We start from the raw sequence: 21,720 nt of genomic DNA, 5'->3' as shown, positions 1-21,720 counted from the left end.
TCTTCTGTTTGAGTTAGCAATGATGCTGTGCTCTCAGCATGATACAGGCATGACACCAACAGGCACTGGCAGGTGGCTGCTCATTCAGTGCAGTGACTCCAGAGGGGGAGCCTTAGGTCTAAGGATCAGTCGCTTTTTTCCTAAGCCAAGAATGATGTCAACAGGAGCCTGGTTCCTCAATTCCCTCATCTCACAGATAACCATCAGAGTACTCTTTGAATACCACATTTCATGACATAAACACAGTCCTATCATTAACTTCATAAAAATATTCCTAGAGCTCTGCACAGCTAACACAGTTTCCTACCAGTGACTGTCAAAGTATGGCCCATTGGAATACTGATGCTTCAAAAATTCAACCAAGTTAATGAGTTGAAACTTCTCAGTCATTTTTATATTCCAAATTTTTCTTTTTTTATTTCTAAGTTTTATAGTTGATTATATTTATGAAGTAATTTTATAATATAAAGTGTAAAAGTTCATTAATATATATATCACCTCAAACATTTAACATTTTTGTGATCAAAACCTTAGAGATTTTCTTTGTGATATTGAAATGTATAGTACTCAATTATCAGCTTAGTCGGCAGACATCCTTGATTAAAAAAAAAAATCAGACTTATTTCTCCTACCTAATGAAGGCTTTGTACTGTTATGAACAATGCATATTAGAGTTTATCCAAGATTTTATTTAACTATGTCAACAACTATAATTTGTTATTTTCAGTTCAATAAGCCAGTATTTCCTCATCATATCCAGGAAAACAGAAAGTATTGTGATTTCCAGGTGTTCTCTTTCCTAAATAAGTTTGAGAATTGTTTCAAATCTTGAAACCTCTGCACAGAAACCCAAAACAAGAGACCTCATGTGGGAGAATTTGGGGTGGCATGTTTCATTTCAATGGAAAAACAGTTACCACCTCTGCTGATTAAGCCAGATAGGGGGAAATAAAAATCCTACAATTTAATAGCACACCTCCACTGTAGATTGTAAACCTCCTGGTTTAGAAAAATGTTTCCTGTTGTCATCAGACAGGCAACAGGCCTCTGGAGAAATCTTCAGTTCATTACAAGTGCTCCACTGGGGATCTCTTTAATAAGTTTACCCCTTGCTTTCCTTCCAGGCCCTTGACAGCACCATACAGTTTTGTCAAGCAGTTCCAACTGCAAAAAGAAAAACTGTTTAAGCAGTGGTGACATTTCTGAGGAATGATAAAGCTGAAACAACACCATCTTGGTAGTCAAGAAATTCAAACTGTGCTTGTATAAACCGCTCAAGTTAGAGAAAAAGACTAGGAAACAGAGAGAAAAGGGACAAACCTATACAGATGAACATCCTCAAACTCCAAATCCATCATGTACCCAACCTGAAACCACCATATATACATAAACCATAAATTAATTAAGGTACTGACTTTTTCCACTAATTATAACATGGCATAGGAGAAGTCTAAGATATTTTGATCCGTTGTTAATACATGATAAGTCAAAGGCTTTTAATCTTGTCTGACCTTAGATTTGGCACATTTTGTGTTGATGGGCTACCAAAAATAGCCACCTGCCTACCCAGGTCCTACTGACAAAGCTGAGGCAGCCTTGTGAGAGCTTGTGCACCTGGCACAAGGGCCTTCCTGGAGGGCAATCTCAAGGACCCAATGAGAGGATTACCTGGGACACTGAAGACATATTGCTGCTAAGAGAATGTGGGAACAAGTGCAGTCCAAATCCAGGCTTGCTGATAAGCTTTTGCTTTGTTCAATTAGCTGTTTGCTAAATCCAATTGCTTTCATAAGCCTAATTTGAGAATTTTGCAGAGATGGAGAATTTCAAATGATCCAGCATCTTTATGCTAAAATCTTTTGTACTGTTTTCGCACACTCAGCAGCCATTTTCCACGAAGGAGAACAGTCTACAGTTTAAGGAAACAGAAAACTTTGCAGAACGGTTATTCCTCCTAAAATGACTAAGTGCAGCAAAATCCTCAATTTGAGCTAACAAGGTGGAAATATAGAACATTTTAAAGCAAATCCATTGCAATTATTGCCAAGTAGACAAAGTGACAAACAATAGTAACAATATGATAAAAAGCAAATACTCAGTTGCACCTCTTTCACTAAATAAACACCTATTAATTGGCTTGTTGGATTTCTTTTCCAAGTTGGTATTTATCAAGTATTTCACAATAATGTCTTTTTAAGTTGGTTATTCAAGCTCCCTAGCATCTGCTTATTAATTTGTGTAGTAAACTTTTATAGCTAATGCAAGAATAAAATCTAGGCCAAAATATCATTGTTGGGTAAAGTTCCAATTACAGCACTTTACTACACATCTTACAAAAACAATTCCCCCACATTTTAAGATTCCTTTCCAAGTAAATTTTATTGCCCCTTTTATTAGTAAGAGTGTTATGGCATAACAATTAGAAGTGGATTGGGGGAGTTGAAAGGCAGAATCAAACTGATAGCAATATGCATTTCCAATAGAAATTATCTGATTGATATTCCAAGAGCAAGTGTCTCTTATTTAAAGGCAGCTAAGTTGAAAGGCAAGTCTCATCCAGACATATCAAGTAGGCAGGAGCACGCTTGGTACCTTATCAGGCAGGTTCTATCGTGAATTTGTGAACCATATCAGTCTGCTAGATTTGGGGAAGCTGTTGGTGAAAAGATTTATTATTTCTAAACATATGTGTCATCCCCCTTCAAAAAACAATCTGTCAACAAGCTTGTGAGTCACTCCCTATAGACTAGAACCACTTCAGAGAACTAGCTTACCTTGTGCATTCCTAAATGCACACACCTCTGCTTTGCATTTCCTTTCTCCTAAAGAGAAAGAGAACCATCTTTAAGACCAACTGCAAAACTGCTCGTTTCTTTGGGAAGAACAAATAAAATTCACCTAAAGATTTATACCATACAGTATCAAGGGACTTAGGATTGCTGCATGTCAGGTAAGCTAACAACACTAGGTCTTAAAATTAACTTTAATTCAACTGTTTAAAAGTGAAACTTTCTGCAACCCAAGATGACAGTGTGGCCAAACCAATCAGAATTAGTAGTGTGAGAAGGTGAGTCAAAATTCAGAAGTTGCAAAGGAAAACAAACTGGTCAGCCTGGAGATGGGAAGGAAGGCTTCAGTGGGGCCATGCGGGAAGCTCACAGCTTTTCTCCAGTGTCTGGATAAGCAAGCTTCTCACCAAGCAGGAAAAATGCACTTGGAGGATAAGGGAAACAACAGAGGAAAAGCATAGGTGTGAGGAAAGACTGGCAAATCAAGGGAAGCTGGAAGGCAGATCATATGTAAGAAAAGGTAGAGAACAAGATAGAAGACGGTGCTAGAGGTCCCCAGGACCTAGGGAGTCCACGTACCACATCCTTGAAGGGATCCTGCCAGTAAGCCTGGATATCCTGCCTCCTGAGGTCTGTGCCCAGCTGATCCTCAGAAACTAAGGACTTAACAATGGAAAAATTTATCTCCAAAGTTTTCTTTAGAAGAGAAAATGATCAAATAATCAGTGTACCATAGAATAACTATTTTCCTTTCCACCTTTCTTTAATTTGGTTCTCTCACTTGTCATCACAGACAGTAGCTTGGTTGAAGTTGATGGTATCTTCATATCTGACTCATTTCCCCTCCAGGACTGAGGAAAAGTGTCTTTTCAAAGTCAACTCTAGGTGTATTGACCATGGGAGGGACATATTTTCTTCTTACCACTGAGCCTCTTTCTATAGCTCTACCCACTTTGAGATTCAATTCAAGAAACACAGGAATGAAAAGAAAACTAAAGATTCTTCTGCAAGGGAGTTAAAATCGTGTTTTCAAAACTCATCAGGAAATTTATTAATTTCATTAAAAACAAAGAAAATATGAGCTAAATTTCTGGGTGAATTGAACAAGCCAATTTGTCTCCCATTTAATGGGAGGATTAGACTGGGACATTTAAGTTCTTTCATACAACATTGGGCCACTCCATGAAAGTGATTACCGAGGCATTCCTTGTGACCCTGAACATTCAGAATCAGGGAGATGAAAGTAGAGGGGAAAGGAGGTGTTGACTCTAGGAACTTTACCACCCTTGTGCACACAAGTTCTCCAAAAACCTATATGTCTGAATTCTGTCTTTGAGAGATATTATTTATTGTCATTCCCTTACAACTGAATTTCCTTCAACTCAAACTTACTCTCAACTTTGCCTTTCATTTTTCCTCTCCCTTCCTGCATTAATCAACTTTTGCACAAGGACAAACCACCCTCAAAACTATTGCTCAGCAGAACAATTCTGTTCTGACCCAGCTTAACTCCTCTCTGCTGGCCTCTTGCTTACTTGTGGTTTGTCATCAGTTAGTGACCAGATGATCAAAAATGGTATCTCTTAAATATCTGGTATCTTGAGCTTCTTGATTGGTGCTGTGTTCCAGTGCTGGCTATTGGTTTGGTGACAAAGGTTCCTGGGCTGTTGTGTTTCTTATCCCAGAGCAGACTCACTCACCTGGGCTTCTTCTCATGGTACTCGGAATGAATGAGAACAGCAACAGAGAGAAAGTCCCAATGCACAAGCTCTTTTTAAGAATCTATTTTAATCATGTTTGCAATTGTCCCATTGGCCAAAGTATGTTACAGGACCAAGTCCAAAGTTGGCATGAAAGGAGATTCTATAAAGGTATGAATATGGAAAAGGAATTAATCTCTTTAAAATAATATACCACATCACTCAACCTTGACTTTATCTTGATGAAAATTGTAGTAATTTTAGTTATGATTTACTGAACTTCATTTGTATTAATTCCTAAAGAAACATATAATGGATATAAGAATAATGGCAGAATGATACCCTTGTTTTAGTCAGTTTTTCCATCACTGTGACCAAAATTTTAGAAGAGGAAAAGTTTATTTGGTACTCAAAATTTCAGAGGTCTCTGTTCATAGATGGCCAACTCCATTGCTCTGTGCCTGAGCTGAGTCAGAACATCATGGCAGAAAGGTGTAAAGTAGGAAAGTAGCTCAAAACATGAGTTCAAGAAGCAGAGAGATACTTCTCTTCTCACCAGGACAAAATATAAACCCCAAAGGAAAGCCCTAGTGGCCCACCTACTCCAGCCACACCCTGCCTTTCTACAGTAAATACCCAATCCTATCAGGGGATCAATGCACTGATTAGGTTAAGACTCTGATAACCCAATCTTTTCACCTCTAAATCTTCTTATGTTAGCTCATACATGAGCTTTTGGGTGACACCTAATGTCTAAACCATAACACCCTTCTTCCAAATATATATTTCAGGCACATATAAATATATTACCTACACATTCTGGAAGGCTGAAGAGCTTCATGAATGCAGACAGTGAAACTCCAAGAGACAAAGCCGCAGTGATAAAAACTCAAAGCAAGCCTTTTTTCTTCTGAACATCTCCACTGAAGCTCAAAGTATGTTTAAAAAATAGCTTTAATGATAAGTTATACATAAGTGTATGGCAAAGTATAGATTATATGACATTTCAAAATGTCTTTAACATATGGTTTTTATGCTGAAAAAAAAAATCCTGACTTCTTTCAAGACCATAGAATCTAGCTTTTTTGTTCGTTCCTTTGTTTGTTTTGCTTTTGGAACTAAGGATTGAACCCAGGAATGCTTTACCACTGAGCTATAACCAGTTCACTTTTATTTATTTATTTATTTTAATTTTGAGTCAGAGTCTTGCTAAATTACTGAAGATGCCCTCCAACTTGAGATCTTCCTGCCTCAGCCTCCCAAGTCACTGAGATTACAGGCATGCAACACCACACTGTCTAGAATCTAGTTTTGATTTAGAAAATCTGAAGTCCCCAGGAGTCTCTGTTTTGTCTCAGATTTGTCTCAGGTTCTCCTTCAAAAGCCTCAAATACCATTCTTCAGGAAAACAAAGATTTGAAATTCTTTTTTCTAGGCTTGAAGGAATTCCAAGGCACTTATTGATCATCTAATATGTTCCTAGCTCCTAAAGGATCTATAAAGCAATTACTAAAGGTCACTAGGAAAGCCAGAGTTGAGGATATGAGCCGAATACAGCTCTCCAGAATTCCAGCCCAAGGCCACTTGTCAAGAAAAGCCTCTAAATGGTTCTATTTATTATTTATATCTGCCTACTTACTAAAAGGGTTTGAGGCAGCCATTTTCTAATTAAAATTGGTTTCTAATCTCTTTCTAATCTTGTTTTATTGGATTCATTTCAACCTCTTGAATTTAATCAACCTTGAATAGTAACATGTATTGAGTTTGTATAAAAATGTGAATTAGCATTATAATTAAAATATGCATACATTTAATACACATGTAATATGTATTGACATATGTATTTGTGTTTCTAATCCTGTTGAAAGAAGCTAATGATAATGGTTCATTATGGGTCTAATCCAAAGCATTCTTTTACTAGTGATTATCTGCCAAATTTGCACAGCTGCCCTTTAAAAATTACATTCCAAAGCTGTCACAGTCTTGCCAAAAAAAGTGAGCACATACAGAAAGAAAAAGAAAAAACTCAACAAGTTAATATTTTGAAACCACAGTAACCAATCAAGAAGCAAATATTTTGATAAGAGAACACAGCCTGCCTACAGTTTCACTCCATATGGTACAAGAAATTTCAATAGTAAAAGGATACGTGTTTTGTAATCCAAGGATATTGAATTGAAGCCACTTTTATATGAACATGCAACCACTGTGTACATATACATGTGGATGCATGTTCTTCTGTTGTCCATGTGGTGATTCTCAGCAATCCCATAATGGTGGCTCGCCACCTTGTGATGGTCACATCATCTTTCATTTTGGCCATCACTAGGAGTCTTCCACCTTGGAAGGTATCAGGTTTCTCTGAAAACACAATTAAATTTAAAGATCAGTTTAAGAACAAAGTGTTCACCCGGCATAATTATCATCATTTATTGTGTTTGAGATTTCCCTCTGTCAATAATGAAAAAATAGTGTTAAAATAATAATAAAATAATAAGTACACAAACCCAAATCTAAAGTTCCAAAAGGATGGAACTGATCATTCTTTTCTGGGATACTGAAATGGCTTTAGGAACTATAACCATTACTGAAAACATAAGGTATTTGAAGTGAGCATTCAAAATCATAGTGACAGAAGATTCCCAACACAGACACCCACTGAACATTAGCCATGTCTATACCCACAGACTAAACTGATAATTCAATCACACAAATTATTTTTTGTGTGGAGTTTGTTGAAGTTTGTCCAAGCATTGATTACTATGTGAGTGTGATTGTCCTCCAAAAATTATTTGAATCTTTCCAATTTCTCCTTCAAACAATGTCTTTGAAACATTTGGAGAAAGAATTGAAAATTCTTTATTTGAAATTAATTCTTTTTCAGTCTCTTCTGCTGGCTCATACCCCCACATAAGCCCAGTCCCTGAAGCATGCTCCCAAGGCATTCCCAAAAGTTCTCGGAGCTTCTTAGCTCTGCTGACACCCAAGCCTCCAATTCCCAGGGGCTGGTAGTTGTGTTCACACACATGGAGGACAGCCAGAAATCACTTCTCTCCTTGTGTTATGCTCTATTTTGGAAAGCACCAAAGCCATCTAAAGAAAAAAAAAAAAGCATTTTTTTAGAGCTTCATTTTTCTTATTTGTTCTTTTTAATTATACATGACAGTAGAATCTATTTTTGATATATTTATACAAACATGGGATATATATATAGTTGCCAAGACTACATTGAATTTGCTATCCTGCTTAGCCTCCCAAGTCTCTAGGATTATAGATGTTTGCCACACAGGCAAATCTTTAGGAAAGTATTTGGATGCATGTGTGGTTTTGGGATATTCACTGAAGAAGAATTAGCTGCTGTGATTAGATGAAAAATTCTTGGCCTCAAGATCCACCTAAACCAACAGAGCTACATGTATTAAGACATGATGGATGATAAGGTTAACATCTACTCACTGAATCATTATTTCAACATTTCATAGGTAATACTAGAAGAAACTCAAAACAAATGTTTATGTCAGTTCCTGCCTCTCATACAACAGAGGAGAAAACTTGAGATTCCCAGAGGCTCAACAATGTGCCTTTTGTACCCACAAAAGGAAACAGTGGAGTTAGAGCCAGATCTCAGAATTTGGATCCCCACCACTCCTGGAACCCAGCTCTTCTTATTGTGTTTAGCTCATTGTTGGGATAATATTCAGAAAGGGCTGCTTCATGGCAGCTTACAGTGAAGAAAGATAGAGAGCAGGAAGGAGGGCCATATTCATAACCCAGAAGGACTAAGTAGAATACACCAAAGTCTGGGTTCACAAAGGCAAGAATCAGGACTTCTCATGCTTTTTAATATCAATAACACACATATAAAATGATAACATTTGTTTGGTATCCTGGAGTGCATATCAAAACTCTTATTACTGGCCCTGAGACTCATTGTCTGCCTGACACTGCCCAGCGGCTCCAAGGGCATCGATTTATCTTCTGAGGAAAACAATTTATCTTGGTAAGTCGCTAACCCATTTACAAATCATCCGGGCACTTTGGCCAATAGATGGGACAGTCTACTTTTTTGTAAGTTTCCTTTTTAGTTATTGAAATTGAATGTGAAAATTGAAATTACCATAGCTTTTTCACTTAATGTCCTTTACTGTAAAGGTAAAAAGTAAAGAGAAAAAAATACAGATACTAAAAATATAAGGGTGTACTTGATTTACACAGAATTAGGAAATGAGAGCTTTAAGTTGCTCAAGGGTAAGTCTTTTTTCTTCCAACCCATGCCAGTTAAAATTGTTCTAAAACTCAGGCTACATGTGAAAATCACCTGTGGAGTATTGAAAAATTGATGCCTCAATTTCATCTCCAGAGGTCCTGATTTAATTATCTAGGGAGTAGTCTAGATATTTGGATTTTTATTTTTTAAAGTTTCTACGATGATTCTGATATGAAGTCTGGGCTGAGATACACTACTCTAAAATGAATGTGTTCACATTATTGCTTTGGTAAATGTAGTATAGTTAAGAGAATGATATCTTTGACATTTCTTCTGTATAGCAAGCAACTTAAGAAAACTATGTTATCTATACCTTCCTATCCCTTGAAACCTCTAGTTGCATACTTCACATCATAGAAAATTATTAAAAAACTGCAAATGAAAAAATTTATTTATTAAATATCAAGAACCTCTAAAGTTCATTATTTACTAAAAAATAACTTCTGATGTACAATAACACTCACAGACCACCAATTATGAATGATCTTACGTATATGCATTTAGTGCAGGGCCCACCGTAATGAGGACCATTTGCTCCAAGCATCACATTGACAAAGAGGCCAAACTTAGACTACTGACATTACCTCCAAGTGGGATTAGATTGCTGTCCCCAAAACATACCACACATCTTGACATCTCATTTTTGTAACACACAGAACCTCAGAAAATAGTCATTTGCCCCATGATCTCTGAGAATCAACAATCTCACATGTGGTCCAAAGCTCACTCAGAACAGGATTGCTAGGTTGGGGGGTGGGGGGTTCCCCTTTAGTGTATTTACTTTGTCCATCCTTGTCAATTCTATTGAAAAACAAGTATGGGATCCCCAGGTCTGCAGGAGAATTCACTTTTTAACAGAGCAAGTGCAAGCAAGAGAAAAAGCTCAAGAACACTAATCCATATTCCCATGGAGATGCTCTAGTTTCAATATTCCTTTTGAAAAAAATGTAGCTTCTCTAGTAAGTTGGTCACACTCCAAGAGGAATTAAGCTTGAAAGATAACAGAACTTCAAAAGTCAATTTGAAAAGACCAGACCTGAGGCTGCAAAGGGCATTCAGAAGAGAGAAGGGTTTTAACTAAGCTTTCAAAGCATGTTCTCCTTTCTCTTTGAAAGTTTCTGACAGGTTGGGGGTTGCTGAAGATTTTCCCACCTGCGACATCTTTCATCAGAAAACCATGAAATAACAAAAATCTCTCTCAGGGTAGAATAGGGAGAAAAATGTGAAATAAGTTCAAGTAAGGTGTTTCTGTACTACTTCTTCCTGAGTCTATGAAGTCATCTTTGAGAAAGTTGCTTGAACCTTATCTCACTGCAAATTAACACGAAATACATTCTCCTGGAAGGCAACTTGAGGTCCTACAATGGTTTGGATGAAATCTATCCCCCAAATGTTTCTGTATTAAGGCTCAATCCTCAATGTAGTGATGCTAGGAGGTGGTGAATCTTTAAGAGCTGGGGCCAAGTGGGAGGTCTCCTTAGGTCATGAGGGCATCAATCACAATGATTGCAGCTGTAACTAGCATATTAAACACAGTGACTTCAAACACCCCAAACCAGTGCCACTAATGACAACACAGATCTGTGTGACAGTGGACCAGATTACTAAATTTCTGCTCAAAAACCTCAATGAAGTTTTAGGAAAGCATTTTCTTTGCTAATATTCTATTTAGTACATTCACATCATTGTTCATAAGTGATCTTGGTCTGTGATATTCTTCCTTTGTGCTATCCTTATCTGGCTTCAATATAAGTTTTATACTTGTTCCATAAAAGGAGTTAGAAAGTTTTCCTTCCTTTTCAGTGCTCCAGAACAGGTGAAATTACATTTTTTTCTGTAATGGACCAGATAGTAATTATTTCAGTCTTTGTGGGCCACATGATCTCTGTTGCAATGATTCAACTTGGTCTGAAAGCAGTTATAGTCAATGAAGTATGGCTGTGTTCCAACTAAACTTAATGAAAAAAAAAAAAACTCGTGGTTGGAGCTGAACTATAATATGGTTTAGTTTGCTAACACCTGCTCTGGAATAATTTGTATTGCATGTGGGCTGAGTGGTCTTTGAAGAGTTGAAAAGTGCTAGAGACTACGTGTATAGGTTCACCCCAAATTCATCTACTGAAACCTAATCCCCAAGGTGATTGTGTTAGAAGAGTTAGCCCCTGGGAGATGATTAAGGATTAGAATCTGTATAAGTGACACCCCAAAGAGCTCCTTGCTGCATCTGCAATGTAAGGGTGCAGAACCGCATAGAGCCAGGAAGTCGATTTCTCCCCAGACACCTAATACACTAGGATATTGATCTTGAACTTCTCAGCCTCCAGAACTGTGACAAAGAGATTTGTATTGTTCATAAGCCACCCAGTGAGTAATTCTATTGTAGAAGACTGAATGCATGCCTGGTCTTGATGGAGAAGCCTCTGGTATTTCAACATTAAGAAAGACCATAATATATGCTGGGTGTGATGGTACACGCCTGTAATCCCAGCAGTTCAGGAGGCTGAAGCAGGAGGATTGCAAATTCAAAGTCAGCCTCAGCAATTTAGCAAGGCCCTAAATAAATCAGTGAGATCCCATCTCTAAATAAAATACCAAAACAAAAAGGGGATGGGGATGTGGCTCAGTCATTGAGTGCCCCTGAGTTCAATCCCTAGTACCAAAACAAAACCGTAATACATGATAATTTTAGCTTGTGTTTTCCCTGCCCGTCCTGGAATGAGCCTTATCTCCTAGGAGTCAGTACCACACAGTTTTACTTATAGAGGCTTTGTAGTAGGTTTTAATGACTGGTCGAGGTATTACCACCTTGTACTTTCACTTTTGTGGGAGGATCTTCCTTGATTGAGCCATTCATCCAAGGACAGAGAAGTCCAAGATGGTGCATGACCGAGAACCTACAGTAAGACTTGCTCAGAGGGACAGAGAATGAGAGAATAAAGCCCAATTCATCAGGCCACATGAGGGAGCTAGTAGCTGAGTGTGACATTATTGTACCCATGAGTCCTGGCATGTCTTCAATTCAGCCTTAGAAGCTGAGACATGACATATGGATCTAGCATACATCACTGGTGTTAGAATTCAGCTGCAAGGGAAGTTCTGAGATTCACTCATGCTAGATGGCAGCTGGTAGCAATTATCTCTACAGAAGAAGGTTGACCTAGTAAGATCTAGGCAAAACCCTAACTGTAGAGGCTCAGGCTCCGGAGACAGCAGTCCCAGGAGAAGAAACAAGCGAGAGCCCTTCAGCATACTTACCAGGTATCTGAGGAGACTACAATGCCAGAATAAGGATCAAGATGAGTTACCAGAGCTGGAGTACAGAGCAGAGGTGGACGTGAACCATGGAGAATCGAAACTGAACTCCAGATCTTACACCAGAGCTCCTAAATCCTCCTGGTTAATGTTCCAATTACTCCCAAAGCCTAAGAAGTGATTACTCTGGCTTTGAAGAAAAGAAGGAGAGTGATCTTGGAAACATCAAGGTCAGAAACTAGACTTTGAGTTTGGGGGTTGTTATTAATTAGCCAAAATGATCTTGGGCAGGCTACTTTACCTCTCTGGGCCATTGAAGGAATTGAATCTAAGGCTTCTTCCACTCTTAAGAGTCTAATGAACTTATCAAAGAACAAGAGGATCTTATATCTAACCAGCATATTCTGTGTGTCATACTTTTTTTGACATACTTTACCAGATACTTTGCATACATTAAAAGGAAGGAAACTGGTTTTGTTACCAGTAACATGATGGTAAATGTCAAAAAAACCAGCTAACTTAGTGGAGAGGTTTGATTTGCAACTTTTGCTGGCATCAATGGTGTAAATACTTCCACCATAGTTTCAAGTTACTACCATGTAGTCAGTGAATGGAGTTGGGATGAAATGTACAATGAAGCAGCATTACTTCTGTCACACAGACAACAGACATAAGTAACCTCAGAGTGTAGCTAATAGTAAAATGTGTTAAAATTATTAAAAAGTGACAAACTTTTGGTCTTTATTTTATTTTAATAATTTACTTAATTATAAGTATGTACAATTTAATGGCAATATGTAAAACAGTGGATGTGTAACCGATGTGATTCTGCAATCTGTATACGGGGTAAAAATGGGAGTTCATAACCCACTTGAATCAAATGTATGAAATATGATATGTCAAGAATTATGTAATGTTTTGAACAACCAATAATAAAAATTAAAAAATTAAAAATAATAAATAAAAAAAATAATGGCTGAATTTAACAACTGCTCACAGAATTTCTCATTTGTTAGCCAGTTCTTGTGAGCTTATACTGGGAAAAACACACCATTGATTCTTGCCTATTGTCTCCCAGGTGCCACTATTAACGTGTTAGACGTATTCTTATAGTGATCCTCATTATGCCCTTTTGAAAGTTATTATTTTGCAGATAAATAAAAGGATCTCAGAAAGATTAAATAACTTGCTTGGAATCACAAAGCTAAACTATGGTATATACCCTAAGTCCCTTTATTCTACTATACCACAGTCATGCATAACAGAAATTTGATTTTAAATTGTTTAATTCTCTAAGAGAGTTGATTATGTTCCATATAAGCTGAGAAACTCTGAATTCATTGAGCTTATAAACAATGATGTGTCTTTGCATTTGCTGACATTGAGTTTGGTTATAGAAAGTACTATTAATCTGGATAAGATGCCAACACTAGGCAGGACAGAAGTTTTCAACTAATTTATAATATTTGTCATTGTTGTTGTAAATTTTATGTTTCAGGATTATTATTTCCTTTTACATCATAAATTTATATTGTTTTCTTTCTAATTAGCAGCATCACTGCAAAATTAGAATAGAAACCACTAGGAACAAAATATTTTTAAATTAATAATATATTTTCCATGTAATAGAAAGAGCTTACAGAATAAATTTGTATAAACATGTACATATTTGAACATATATTATAATTGAAGTATTTGGTGTGTATGTAAAAGGTAATATTTAAGTCTTGAGTTCAAGAGTTCAAGGGAAATTGTTTGCAATCATGAACGATCAGTCTTACCAATACTAAGATTGGTTACTGTCATCTACTTTGAACAACAGCACATTAAAAAAAATATATTGGTGCTGCTATGAAAAATCATTTTCTCTATCACTGGTTGGTTAAATTATTCTCATATGCCTTTACTATAAAGTCATTTTAGATTTGGGAAAAGAATGTAACATATTACTTTTAATTATGGCAGCAATTCAGAATGCAATTTTTCCTTTTGTGTTTGCTTCAGGAACCACACAGCAAGCATCACAGAACTATGTGCAGCTTGAAAACCTGATTTAATATTGAATGTGCTTTCTCTTATCTTCCTATTTCTGTTACTCTGTTTGGTACCTTCAGTTATACCCTTCTTTTATTTTCTCATGGATTCTCTCATTTCCTCCCTGGTCTTCTCCTTTTCTCTCCTGGCATTCAGTAAGTCAATAGATGGGATACCAGAAAGGAAATTGGTTATGTGTCTGATCTCAGCCCAGAGCCTTGACAGTGCCTAACAGATCATAGGATGAGTGACTGAAGAAACAGAAAGGACATGTTGAGCAGCAGCCAGAGATCCCTTATTCTGTACTCATGTCTTTCAAGATGCACTTTTATATACAAGGTGTTTTTGTTGTTGTTGCTATATTGAAATAAAGAAAATAATGGTGGGATAGAGTAAGGAAAAATATAAAATACAGTAACAGAACCAGTTGGGGCGAGAATATCTAAACACTCTGTTTACTTCCCTTTTGTTTTCAGCTCCAAACCAAAATTTTAATACTTTGGGTGTAATCAGGCAAAACGATTTTCTGTTGGTGTCACTGATACTACTAAAAATGGAGTAAGATTTACTAAGCTAAGTCATAACCCAGGACAAAAAGGGAATGCTGGATAATGAGAAAGGATCTTCCATTTTATTGACGTATTTATTTTCTTTAAAATATCCATAAAGAAGTATTTATCAATTTGGAAATAATTTTCCTGTATCCTGCTATGGGTATTGGATGCCTTTCAGCATCTTCATAATATTCTTTCCTACTCAGTAATACTACTACTAATAACAGTCATTTAAAATAATAATCATTAACATTGATTGAGTACTTATGTGACAAAAGTGTTCTAAGACTTTACATGCATTCACTAATCAATCAATTTATCAATAAGAACTATTGATTTCTCAATAGAAACTTTATGCAATAAGAACAAGTGTTATCCTAACTTTATAATAAACTGAAATAAAGGGGGAAAATAATATTTCTAATAGCTACATATTATTCTAAAGATAAATTCCCATTTCCTTAGACTTTTGATACAGGTTCAATGATCTGGCTCCAAGTATCTTTTCAAAATTAAATCCCATGCCAATTTTAAGTTGGTACAACCAAAATGGAAATCAGTAAGGAGGTTCGTAAAAGACTAGGCATGGAACCACCATATAAATAAGCTATATGACTCCTCAGTATTTATCCTAAAGAATAAAAGTCATCTTACTACAGTGATACATGCATACCCATGTTTACAGCAGCACAATTCACGATACCAAACTATGGAACTAGCCTAGGTGTTCACCAACAAATGAACGAATAAGAAAATGTGGTATATATACACAATGGAGTTTTATTCAGTCATAAAGAAAAACAAAATTATGCTATTTGCAGAAAAATATATGGAACTTGAGAGCATTATGTTAAGCAAAATAAGCCAAACTCAGAAGGTCAAGTGTCATCTGTTTTCTCTCATATGTAGAAGCTATCGAGGAAAAAGGAAAAGAAAGATGGGGGTACATCTCATGAAAAATCAAAGGGAGATCAGCAGAAGAAAAAGACAAAGAGGTAGGAGGAGAGAAGGGAGGGGAAAGTAGTAGGAAGTGATATTGGCCAAATTATATTGTTATACCGTATGCATGTAACAACAAATTCCATCATATGTACAAAAAATAAGTGGAAACAGGAAGAAAAAAAAACAAACTTCATTCCCACCACTGTTTCCACCCAACATGGCTTCTTCCTTGTCCATTGATGACTTGGTCTTCTTCATCATTCAAAACTGCTATATTTCAAGTCTTTCACAAAGACAGCTCTGACAGTTCTCACCCAATGACTCCATTCACTCCTCTGAATTCACAACCACTCTTTCTAATACTATCTAGTAACTTCTCTCCTCTTGTTTCACATTGTTGTTTTTTTTTTTTCAAAATTTTTTTTTTTTTAATATTTATTTTTTAGTTTTTGATGGACACAACATCTTTGTATGTGGTGCTGAGGATCGAACCCGGGCCGCACGCATGCCAGGCGAGCGCGCTACCGCTTGAGCCACATCCCCAGCCCCCACATTGTTGTTTAAATATCTATATTGAAGTCTTGTTTCCCCAACTAGAATGCTAACTTTGTATAAATCATTTTTCAAGATTGCATCCACAGCACCTAGCACATTTCTAAGTACATAGTTACCCTCAACATCCCTTTTGTTAAATCAGTACATTCAGTAGTTTATGCAGAGATTATTTGTGTCAGTGAAACGAAATCTGCTCTTGGAGCCATACCATCCCCCCACCCCGACACACCCCTTCAGCCTGAAAAATATTCATGTGATCAAAGATTACATTCATTCCAGTAAAAAGAATTGATGAGATTTTATCTATTAATCAGAATATTTGTTGCCCCAAACCCAGAATTTTTAGTGAATTCTCATATTCTCCAAAAAACAAGAATACTAGAGAAATATTTGACAATTTAAGAAAACTAGTTAAAATGTCATTGAAAAAATTCACAGCGAAGGCAAAAAATAGGAAATTAGGTAATTTTTCTTTTAACAACATAGACAACCAAAGATCCTCGAAGATGGGAAAGTAACATTTCAATAAGGAAATCAGAATTTGTAAAATGACAGGTGAGTTTTTAAAGTGGCAGGAAGTTTGGGAAAGTTTCAAGACATAGTTCACAGCTCTCTGAATGTAGAAACTGACAGATCTAAATTGTTTTGGAAAACTTGACAAATGCAGACAAGGAGCAGATGGGTGGATTATGCCAGTGAACATATCACATACTACTTAATTCCAGTTTGGGGATGGACCATTAGGCTAAAGATATGAAAGAAAAAGAAACATTTAACTCAAAATGAAGAAATAAACAAGATAGCTGCTTTCCATGTACTCTGCCTAATTTTATTTCCAACTGCTCCTTAGGAATCAGAAGTACATCAGTTTCTACAAGAGGGCTGTGAAAACTATCTTTGTGTCCTTCGGAAGGTTCATTTTCTCATAAAACAAGAGAATGAACAAGGCTACAGGGTCGATGTTTACTGGTCACATTATCAAATTTTAAAAATGTTGTCATTTTTAAAATTCCTGATTGGATAAATTTTTAGCACAACATTTAAGCACCTAGGTGATTTAATTGGAGTAACCTCAGTCAAGAATTCAGGAAAATTCTTGAGGCATTAAAATTAGATAACAATGATAAAGGACAGGGATGCTCTAGATTCAGAATATTGTAGAGTGGCTGGTTTATCTTCTGGCCTAAAGAAAGTATTAAGTTTTATTTTTGGAACCCATTTGGGAATACTAATGGACAAAGTTTCCCTTCATTACAGGGAACTAGCCTGGTTGCAGGAAGAATGTGGTTGTTCTCACTAACAGAGGTAATAAGAGATGTCATTTTACAATATTAGAGCTGAGGCACACAGAAAGGAAAAGTCAACATCATAATTAGGTTTCCACCAGGAGTATGAGAACATTTCACACTCTGAGTAAAAAAAATATAAGGGGTGAATTCAGAGAAATGCTGCTAATGGCACTCTATGCATTCAGTGTTAACACAGGCAGGATAGAAAGTTGCTATAACCTTGGACTCTTAGGAGGTTAGAATGGCTATACCCTAAGTGTGAAGCTATTATGTACTAAGAAGCAGTTTTATTAAATATGAATAATAGATTGCAACTTGCCTCAAAAATATGTTCCAGTATAATAGACAACATGATATTGAGAACCTCGACTGAAGAAGGAAAATTCAATCCAACGCAAAACTTGGTAAGTTAGGGCTGTTTCTTATCCATACACTTTATGAAGAAGGTATAAGCAGATAAAAAAACTTATCTAGAATCTTCTGCACAATGATAGAAGTCATATTCTTGTCACAGACTTTCACTCTAAAAATAGACATTTGTTATCAGCAAATGATTCAGTCTAAAGCTCCATCAGTTGTAGAAATGCTCCCAGGGAGTTGTATGAACAAACTTTTTAATGAATTGACTCTCCATCTTGGTGCTATGGGATTATTCAAGGGCTTAAGTGACTTCTTTAAGAAAGCAGTTTATTTGATGTGCATGGTAACTCCTTTTTTCCCCCTAGACTTTAAAGCAACATATACTACTCTATATTTTTCACCATCACCAAACATTTATTGAGACAAAGCAAACACCCTTAAAAATATGCATTAAAATAACCAAGTGGCATGAACTACATGTCAAATGGATCCTAAGGACAACAAATACCAAAGAAAGAGGTAAGAGCAGTCTAGAGAGGTCAAGGGAATTTACAAAGGAGGCAGACATGAAGTGAGTTTGAAATTATTAGAAGAATTGGATGAAAGAAATGAGGAAATAGCTATCCAGGCTAAGGAAAACTTATCACAAAGACCCAAAGATGGAAGTCACCTGTTTTGTCTAATTTGCAGGATTGCTGTAACATACGTAATGGAAAATAAAGGTGAGAAGATCATTAAGATCAAAGTGAGGTCATTTCTTGAATATTAGGCTTAGCAGTTTGTATTTTATTCAACCTACAAATAGGCTGATGGTTTAGAAAGATAAAGGAGAGGACTGTGACCCAGATGGGTCCCAGGAATGAAGATGCAGAAACTAGCAAGGAGACTATTCCAATAATCCAAACCAATCATGTCAAATGCACTCACTGGTGGCCCCTGGGCCCAAGCTAGCCCACAGCAAGTTTTATTTGACCTACATATATAAATTTCCAGCATTTAACACGGCCATGTTTTACACTAAAATCAGAATTTTCATTTCTCCAGCAGGGCTGTCTCAAGAACTTCATTGTCCATGGGGTCCACAGACTGGGTCAGGAGGCTCCATCCCACTTTCTATCAAACTAATTAACATGAACACAAATCCCATATCAAATGTGATTGATATAGAACTCTATAGAACTTGATTTGTATTTGATCAGTAAACATCATTGTAGATATTCAGATTAAATTAAAACGTTCATTTATTTTAACTCTCACTTTTGCTTTTAAGGATAAAAGACTTTCCCTCTAGATTAGACATACTTTGTCAGCTTTTGAAAAGCTTTAGACTGCAGTCACCATGTCTATAGTGCCTAACAAACAAAACAAAGTTATTTACTTGAAAAATCCAAAGGCGACAGCACTGGGCCCAGATTCCTACATGGGTAATGTCCTTGTAAGGTAGGACTTTTGTTTTATGATTGCTGATTGCTACTGACACCACTAGACTGCTTCACTCGTTTATATTACTTTCAGGACACTGAGCATTTCCATCTGGGGCCTCTGCCTTGGATTCACTGCTACTAACGTGTGGTCTGTGCACCTGCAAAATTCCCAGCATCTGGGAGCTGGACAGAGATGTAAAATCCTAGACCCTGCCATTAACCTGCAATTGAACATGCCATAGAACATTTTAATATATATGAACATTAAAGTGTGACAAGCACTCTTAATTAACATGTGATCCCCAACCAACATCATCAGCATCACCGGCATCACCTGGGGAATATAAATTCTTGAGTCTTGCCCAAGAAATATCAAATTAGAAACTCCGAGACTGAGCGTCAAGCAACCCATGTATTAAAAAGTCCTCTAGGCAATATTGATGAACAGAGCTACTGTTTTAGATAATGGTTTCCTAAGCAAGGGTAGTAGTAGTGGAAAAGAAGATCTAGACTTAAATACATAAATAGCTGCAAAGGAGAGATTAACATAATTTGTGACTTCTTGGAGCTGAAAAGCAGAGAAAGAAAATTCAAGGATGACAAAAAAATTTGAACCCATGTGTTTTCAGTTGTGCACAAGATGTAAAATTTTATTTGCTAGAACATCTCTGAAAGTACTTGTCATTAGTAAAATGGCAGAGATATTTCTCAGAAGTCGGGAGAAGTGCTAGGCTTCAAAATTAAATGGGAATGTGGGGTGTAGAGAAAATTGCCTAGAGAAAGAGTAAATAAGGGGAAGGAAAATTTCTTCTGTGCATCCATGAGGTCAATTTTTAGCCCATGTAGAATTATGCTAAGTAATTTGGCAATTTCAGTATCAAGATCATTCATTCTAAAAGAATTCCATGTTTGCCTTCTTCTCAGTTCTATGCTAAATCTTAATACAAAGAGCAACCTTATATGAACCTCAGACAACTCACAGCTACTTAAAAGGGAATACATGTGAAAACAAGTGTGTATAGATGTTTGAAGGTGAATGGATAGAATTCATAAGGATATTGAGGATACAATTGCATATGAGAAAGGAGATTGCTGGTAGTCTAGAATAAAAAAAAATCCAGTGAAACTAGCTTAAAAAAAGTAATTTTGTATGGGTAGCTAATAAATTCCTAATTTACTGATAATGATGGATTTTAAGGACAGGAACAAGAAAGGTGGGCAGGAGTTGAAGCCAGAATCTCGTTATACAATACAAATGCTAAAATCCTACTGCTGAAAGGAAAAACTTCATTGAAAAAAAAAATGATTCTTAAAACTAGTCACAAGGAGAAAGAATTGCCCTGCTGATGAGTTGCAAAAAGGGCCTTCTGTGCAAGGAAGTCACATGAGCAAACAGGGAGGCCTGTGTCAGCTTGGAGTATGTTAAGATCACAACAACAAGCAGTTTGGCATGAACTGAGGTCAGCCAGGGAAGCAGTCAGTTGTTTTTTTTGTTGTTGTTTGGGTTTTTGTTTGTTTTTTTAATATTTATTTTTTACTTGTAATTGGACACAATACCTTTATTTATTTATTTTTATGTGGTACTAAGGATCGGACCCAGGGCCTCGAATGTGCTAGGCAAACACTCTACTGCTGAACCACAATCCCAGCCCAAGGGGTTAGTTTTGAAGAACAGAAATAAAGAAACTGGCAATGTAGGCAAGAGGTGGATTAAAGAGCTAGTGGAGGTGGGAGTACTGAAGAGTTTCAAGCATGGAAATACCTTCATAAGATATTCCTTTTATAAAGCTGACCCTGGCAATAGTCTAGAGAAGAGATTTAAGTAGGACAAGCAGCAAGCAAAATGTTGGAAGGACACTAATGGTGTCCAAGAAGAGTGTAACTTAGGAGAGGAGCAAGCTGACCAATCATGGTATGTAAAAGAAGTATTAGAAATTGTGTTAATATGTATTAGTTATCACAAAAAATAAGGTTTACTAGCATCTAATATACACACTAATCCCAAAGCCTTCATCTTCTCTATGTGCCCAAGGGCCACATGCTACTGATCCCAGTGGAACAATGGAGAGGGGTCTATGTGGTGAAACCGGTGAGTGACATTCCTATTCCATGTATTTTGGAATGCAGTTTAGTTAGATGTACCCAGTTAAGGGGGGTTGTGGTTTATATTATCTAACTAACTCTAAATGAACCCTCCTAAAATGAACACATGATTTTTTTAAAGATTTCCTGCAAAGAGATATTAGGTTGTATATAATATAAATAAGCACAAGGAAATGACTGAGTGAATCTCCTCCATCTCTCAGCCCAAACTTCCTCAACCATGCCATAAGTTTAGGCAATGGCTACATCCATCCAACAAGAAAATGGCCAAAGCAGTAAGTCTCTTCAAAATATTGCTTTACATCTGTGAAGATAAGTCTTAGCCATACTGTATACTGTGTTTACAGATGTTAGCTATTGGCATTAAAAAAAATCATCAAAATTAGCAAAATATTTCAGCAACGAAAAGATGCATATATTGCTTCTCCCAAAATAGGAATGTATCTCAAAA

The sequence above is a fragment of the Marmota monax genome, unplaced genomic scaffold, assembly GCF_021218885.2.
Source record: "Marmota monax isolate L192 unplaced genomic scaffold, Marmota_monax_Labrador192_F-V1.1 WCK01_AAM20220418_F8-fsc00174, whole genome shotgun sequence".
Taxonomy (NCBI): domain Eukaryota; kingdom Metazoa; phylum Chordata; class Mammalia; order Rodentia; family Sciuridae; genus Marmota; species Marmota monax.
The sequence above is the reverse complement of the archived record's forward strand: the minus strand, read 5'-3'. Positions refer to the sequence as shown.